The following is a 7,112-nucleotide window of genomic DNA, read 5'->3' as shown; positions in this document are numbered from 1 at the left end:
TTTTTCACAATGGGTTAAATGAAACCATTCGTTCATGGCTTCCTGGGGGAAAGACCCTCTGGTCTCTGGAGAAATATATTGACTTTGCTTTGTTGCTAAGTGGTTCCTTGTTTACTGTGGGGGTTGTGAATGAGGAGCCCCACAATCTCACAGTACCCACCACACCAGAGCATTTTCACATTTTCATAGTGGAACACATTGTTCCACTCTCTGCCAATACTCCATGGCCTAGGCCTGCCATTGCTCCACAGTTCAGGTTTGCCTCAGCTCCATGGCCCAGATCCTCCAGTGCTCCAGGGTCCAGGTCCGCCACTGCTCCACAGTCCATGCCATGATCCAGGTCCTGTTCCCCTTCATGGGCCTGGCCCTCCATCCCTCCCCCTGTTCCACCTCTGCTCCACCACCCTCCTGGACTTTTTGGGTTTTGTTAGTGTTTTTTTCACTAGGGCATCAAGTGCCGCCCTTAGAGGGGGGATATGTAATGTGGGTTTTGTTTCATGTTCATTATTCATGTCTTTTATTTTGTAGTTTTGTCGTTGTCATGGTCCCTGTCTAGTCGTGTGATTTTTGCCATGAGGTCCTCTTGTTCATGTGTTATGTTCTGATTGGTTCCTTAGTTTCATGTGTAATGTTCTGATTGGTACTTGTCATGTGTCCCTATTGTTTTATATAAGTAGCCATCTTGTTGCCCTTGTCTCTGGTTTACCTTTGTATTGTGTAAGGGTCATTTCACAAAATCAGTGCCTTTTGCGTCCCTAAGAAATAATCAAACATACATTTAATGTAGCAACAAATAAATGTGCAATTTAAAAACATTACAATACTATGTAGGTCCTCTTCAGGAACTCGAGCTGCGTCCAAGAACGCTAGGGGAACGCCTCCAGCGTGACCGCGCTCTGATACAAATGTAATCTGTCCAAAGGATGGGCGAGACGTCACAGGCGGGTGACGTAACGGCCAGGAGGTATAAAAGCATGTGCGGTGGAACCGGCGTCAGCTTTTGTCATTCAGCAACCGCTACTCTGTGTGTGTCTGTCGATCTGTGTTGTGAGTCTTATTTAGTGTTGTTTGTCACTTGAAATAAGCTCCACAATGTCTAAAGTGCAGAGAAACTAGCAATTGGGCGAGAGCAGATCACATTACAGGCTGTGTTTTTCACTAACAGTCCGTGTGTGGTCTGCTTGAGTGCAGAGCACGCAGAGTCTGCCTGCTTTGTGAGCGTTTGTCGCTGCGTATGCTTACTCTCAGAGGGCTCTCTTTGAGGAGGGAGCTTTTTCACCTGTTTTCCTTGCGTTACCGGCCCGCTTTCGCCGAGGCGGAGCAGCGGCTGCGCTCGCGGGGATTGCAGATGGATCAGGTGGAGGGAATGAAGACGGGCGAGCCCCTATCTTCCTTCCCATCAGATCCAGCGCCCGCTCTCTGGGTTCGGAAGCCCCGCGGGTTCTTCCCCCCAGAGAGAGGGCTCGACGCTCCGCCTGTCTTGCTCCGAGGAGGTAGACTTGAAGGGTGTCGATGAGCTTTGTAAAATCGCAGTGTTTGCACGAGCATTGTTTGCACAAGCTTATTATGAACGAGGTTGTCATTATAGCAGTGTCCCTGCATAGGAACGGAGTTCGCGCTGTCAGCTCGAAAAAGAAAAAAAAGGGCTGATCATGCTTCTCCCCGCCGTATGATCTCGCGGTTCCGGTTCCGGAATGAGATCGCGGGGATCGCACATAGATCTGGCGGACGGGTTGGAGATGGGTTTGCCCTCTCTCCACCTGCAATCCCCAGATCTAGCGCTCTCGCTCGGGGCTGGAAGGCCGCGGTGTGGTTCTTCCCCCTTTGAGTGAGAGCTCACTGTTGCAGCGCGCGTTGCCGAGGCAAATCATGAATCCTTTTCATATCAGACCGTGTTTACTTGTCTGGTTGTTTTTCTCCATTTAATTTTGAGGAATTAAATGATCTATTTCATCTAACTAGGAGAAGTTAGATATGTATGTGTAAAAGGAGCCTAAGAAAACTTGGGATTTTCTCGAGTGAGAGCACAATGTTTTACTTCTCTTCCTCTGAGGAGGTTGATGTGGTCAGCAGGTAACCGTGTTCCAGCTCCTCATATAGGGAGCGTCACTTCTCGTACTCCCCAGTATGTTGGAGTCAGAGTGGCACTCCCGGGCCGAGGCCTTCTAGACCGTCACTCTCGCGGGATAGTCTTTGGCTAAAACATCCTGCTGCCTATGGCCCAGGACTTCTGAGGGCCGGCCCCTCTGGGGAAGAGCGGCATACACGGTGCCCGTCTCTCCTCAGTGCCCTCAGGAGATCGGTTTGCCAACCCTGCCACGTACGGTGTTCCAGGGCACAGCGATCTCCAGCGAGCACACATCTCAGTTTCTTCCGCCCGGAAACGTAGCGGAGCTGAGATGCTCGCCACCCCCTTCAGGGGTCTCTAGAGCAGCTAGTTTGGCCGTCTCCTGCCGGTGTGCCGTTCCAGGACACCGAGCTAGCCGCCCTGGTTATACCAGAGGCCAGTCTTGAGAGACTGGTTCCCTTAGTAGACTATTTAGCAGCGTGAAAACTACTGCCAAATGTGTCTCCATGGGACCTGCATACTGTAGAGAGAGGCTACAGAATCCAGTTTGGTTCTCCTCCGCCTCGTTTCAACGGGGTGAATCCCACTCTGGTGGGCCCCGAGCAGGTTCTGGTAATGGAACGAGAAGTAGAGTACTCTCTTGAGGAAGGAGGCCATCGAGGTGGTCCCTCCTCTCGAAAGAGATTCCGGGTTCTACAGCCGGTACTTCATAGTTCCCAAGAAGGATGGAGGGTTGGCGTCCCATTTTAGATCTGCATCAGTTGAACCACTCAGTCAGCAGACTGAAGTTCAAGATGCTCAAACAGGTCGTGTCTCAGATCAGGTCCGAGGACGGGTTTGTCACGATTGATCTAAAAGACGCATACTTCCATATCTCCATCCTACCCACTCACAGGGAGTTCCTGAGGTTTGCTTTCGAGGGCGAAGCTCACCAATATCGGGTTCTTCCCTTTGGCCTAGCACTCACCCCGCACTTTTACAAAGTGTGTGGATGCCGCGTTAGCTCCGTTGCGGCTACAAGGCATCCGCATATCCATTTTGGTTGATTCTCGCTCAAGCAGAACGCCAAGAAGAGTGTGCTTTCTCCATTACAGAGAACCACTTATCTTGGTGTGGGATTCGACCACGATGCAGGCACGTGTGTCCCCTGCTCAGATCGAGTCGATGGCCAGGCTCAGGTGGACCTCTTCGCTACTCAGGTAAGTACACAGCGCATGTCCCCTCTGGTACTCTCTAAATTCATCCAGCTCCACTGGGGCTGGATGCCATGGTACAGACGTGGCCGAAGCTTCGTCTGTACGTTTTTCCCCGATCGTTCTGCTCCCGGGAGTTCTGGCGAGAGTGCGCTGGGACGAGGTCAGTCTACTTCTGTTAGCACCGTTCTGGCCGGGCCGAGTATGGTTCTCGGACCTGATTTCTCTCCTCGACGGCTCTCCATGGGAGATTCCCGTCAGGAGGGATCTCCTCTCACAAGCGGGGGTCTGTCACCCCCGCCCTTAGCTTTGGAAGTTGTAGGTGTGGCACCTGAGGGGGCACAGCCCATAGCTTCCGGTCTCCCAGCCGGGGTTGTTGAGACCTTCCTCCATCCAGAGCTCCCTCAACGAGGAAACTATACGCCTTGAAGTGGAACTTTTCACTTCTTGGTGTGGAGACCGCCAGCTCGACCCAGTCAACTGCCCGATTGGTACAGTTCTGGAGTTCATGCGGGCCTGTTCCTCTGCAGGGTTAACCCTCTCCACCCTGAGGGTTTACGTGGCGGCTATACCGGCCTACCGCGCCCTTCTCAGTGGCCTTTCAGTGGGTAGGCACCCCCTAGTACATGTTTCCTCCAGAGGCCGAGGCCAGAGAGCGTTTGCTATGTGGTGGATCAGGATGCTATTCCATAGCCTCGAGTCCTCTGATCTCCCCTCTTGGGGATCAAGACTCACTCTTCAGAAGTTGGCCTTCGGGACGCAGCCACCTGTGACCTTTTTTCTCTCGCCCTAGCTGTGCTCCATCCACACTAGGCAGGGATTTGTCAGTCTGGCGGCGTGGGGATCTCATTCCCCTAGCGTTCTTGGACGCAGCTCGAGTTCCTGAAGAGGAACGTCTTAGGTTACGTATGTAACCCCAGTTCCTCGAGGGAACGAGACGCTGCGTCTCGAAGCCATACTTCCAGCATCCCTACGAGCTGTTGCTTCATTCCTGAAGCTGACGCCGGTTCCACCGCACGTGCTTTTATGCCTCCTGGCCGTTACGTCACCCGCCCGTGACGTCTCGCCCATCCTTTGGACAGATTACATTTGTATCAGAGCGCGGTCACGCTGGAGGCGTTCCCCGAGCATTCTTGGACGCAGCGTCTCGTTCCCTCGAGGAAGTGGGGTTACATACGTAACCTAAGACGGTTTTCATCAACATTACATCAAAAAAGTAAATTAAGTATTATTTCAAATAATGTAACCCTCTGAGGTCTGAGGGTGTTTTGGGGCCCTGGGGATGTTTTGACATGCCCTGACATTTGTGTTGTTTTCAGTATCTTAAAAACAAATTAATGGCTAATAACACTGTAATCAGCATAAACTGTGCTACAATAATATCTGAGCAGAATGTATGTACACGATTGTGTTTTTGAGAAAGCAAAGTTTTATGTGTGGTTGGTGAAAAACAAAATTTTTTAAATCACTTTAGTAAGGCCATAAAACACATACAGAACATTTGTTCACAAGACTTTTGAGAACTGGATCTTGTAGCCTAGAGTTTTTGCTTCAAGCTGATATAAAAATCATCTTGTGTACTCGCTCACAGAAAACAATATATTGATTTAAATTTTCTAAGACACTTTTTGAGTAGAAAGGGTCTATGCGAGAGGGTGTGAACTATCCTGGATAATGTTGTGATTCACACCTGAGAAGACAAAGGCCCGCATAATGAGCTGCATAATGAGCCATTCAGTCAAGTGTGTGACTGAGAGGGAAGAGTTAAAAGAAAGAATGTGAAGACAAAATAAGTTTATATATTTTTTGTTTGTAGTTTATTTATAATATACTGTATTTAACATCACACAAAATAACTTGAGATGCACTTGCGAGTGCAGTTAAACAGTTTACAAAAGTCTAGACGTCGTGGGTGCAATATCCAAAACAGTGGCAAGAAACTTGAACGCAGGAAAACAGAACACAGACAAAGAAAGAGCAAACATGGTGACTATAATATATATATATATATATATATATATATATATATATATATATGTTGAAATATAAAAATGAACATCACATACCTGGCATTTCCAAAGTGTTTGTTTGTGTGTTCCCAAGAAAAAAAAAATTCCAGTCAGTCAGTACAATCAAGCGTATAGCGTTAGTTCTGGCAGGTCACGTGAGTCAAGCTTGCATCAGCTTACTCTCAGCTGTGATCACATCTACCTATAGGAATACGACACCTATCATGGCATCCCTACATAAGCGCTATTAGGTATTATTCAGCAGCTTTTGCTTGCTTGGGAGCAATTACCCTCCTCCATCCCCAACTCCTCCTTTCACACAGTCAGGACTTGACTTCTGATATTCCTGTTGAATCAGACTCCCTAATCTTGAGTAATGTGATACACTAAATGTAATTAAGTACATTAATGATGTGCTTGGTTCTGTTCTGTTAACCCGTGGGGGGGGTATTATTATTGCTGCTCTCCCTGCTCATTCATGATAGGCTGCATGGATGGGCAGGGAGTTTTTGCCCAGAACAGAACCGTACCGCCAAACCAAACTGTGTGCTAAGTGTCTATCATTTGACGATAGTGGTACTGACAGAACTGTATATAACTCTGTAATCTATATAAACCTACACATAGCAAATCTACTGAAAAAGTTGTCTTACTTATAAATGCACTTGACATATAACTTAAGACATATACTTGAATTTACACATGAAACATATAGTGGTACAGAAGAAACATTCAGGGCAAAACCGTGCAAAAACAGACATTCAGGGTAAAAAAAAAAACAGGAACAGTACACTCTATGTATAAGCTCCTTGCTCAAATAGTGCTAAAATGTCCAGGATTGAGGAAAGAAGGACACAGGTGAGCTTATACTACAGGTTAATTTACACATAAAATGTGGTGGTACAGAGGACACAATCAGGGCAAAACTGTGCAAAAAAGTGTAAACAGGAAGAGTGCAAGATAAAAAAGGGTGTAAGGTTTGTAGAAGCCCACTCTTACACACAATGTATAACCTACTCTCTCACATAGTACACAGAATTGAACAGCTATACATCTTTGTGCCACTCTAGGAAACACTTCCTTTTCAGCTGAACACACAAGTGAACATCACATGCCTGGTATTTCCAAGGAGTGTCCTGCCTCTTGCCATGCTTTGCTTAGCAAAGCACACAGACCAGCAGTGGCATCTGAGGCCTGCTCAGCTCCTGGAATTGGCACATGGTGAACACTGGTCTGTTTTGGTGGTATTTTCTATGACACACCACAGAGCTCTGCAATTAGTTCTTCCATAAACTCCTTGTGGCTCATGCATCATGGTGCCGTAAAGCTCTTTATGTACAATAAAAGCATTGGTGGCAGCAATGTCCAAGAAGTGCAGAAATAGCTTTCTGTACCACTTCAAGATTTTGTGCTGTGTACTGTAAGAGCTGATCAGACAGGTCAACGCCCCCCATGTGCTGGTTGTAGGCAGTCACAGGTGTAGGACATGGAAAACTCTATGTCCTCCATCCATTTTGTGATTTCACCCTCCTCTGCATAGTGTCTCCTGTATAAGCAGCACGGATGGTGGAACAGACAGACACCTCTCGTGTGTCCATCCATCTCACAGACACAAGATGGTCACCCTCTGTATATTATTGAGCTAATGCCTATATCATTAAGTGGCATGAGTTCTAATTAAACTATAGTATCTAGTAACGCATGTGTCGGTAACAGGGTGACAAAAATACCAAAAACATGAAGTAGAAAAATAGCCATAAAATAATAAATTACATAGCCTGAGATGGCACAATCTTGCCATTTTAAGGTGTCTTTTCATGGATATTTAAAAAAACAAAAAAC

Source organism: Onychostoma macrolepis, chromosome 16, assembly GCF_012432095.1.
Source record: "Onychostoma macrolepis isolate SWU-2019 chromosome 16, ASM1243209v1, whole genome shotgun sequence".
Lineage (NCBI taxonomy): Eukaryota > Metazoa > Chordata > Actinopteri > Cypriniformes > Cyprinidae > Onychostoma > Onychostoma macrolepis.
This window is presented reverse-complemented; position numbering follows the sequence as displayed.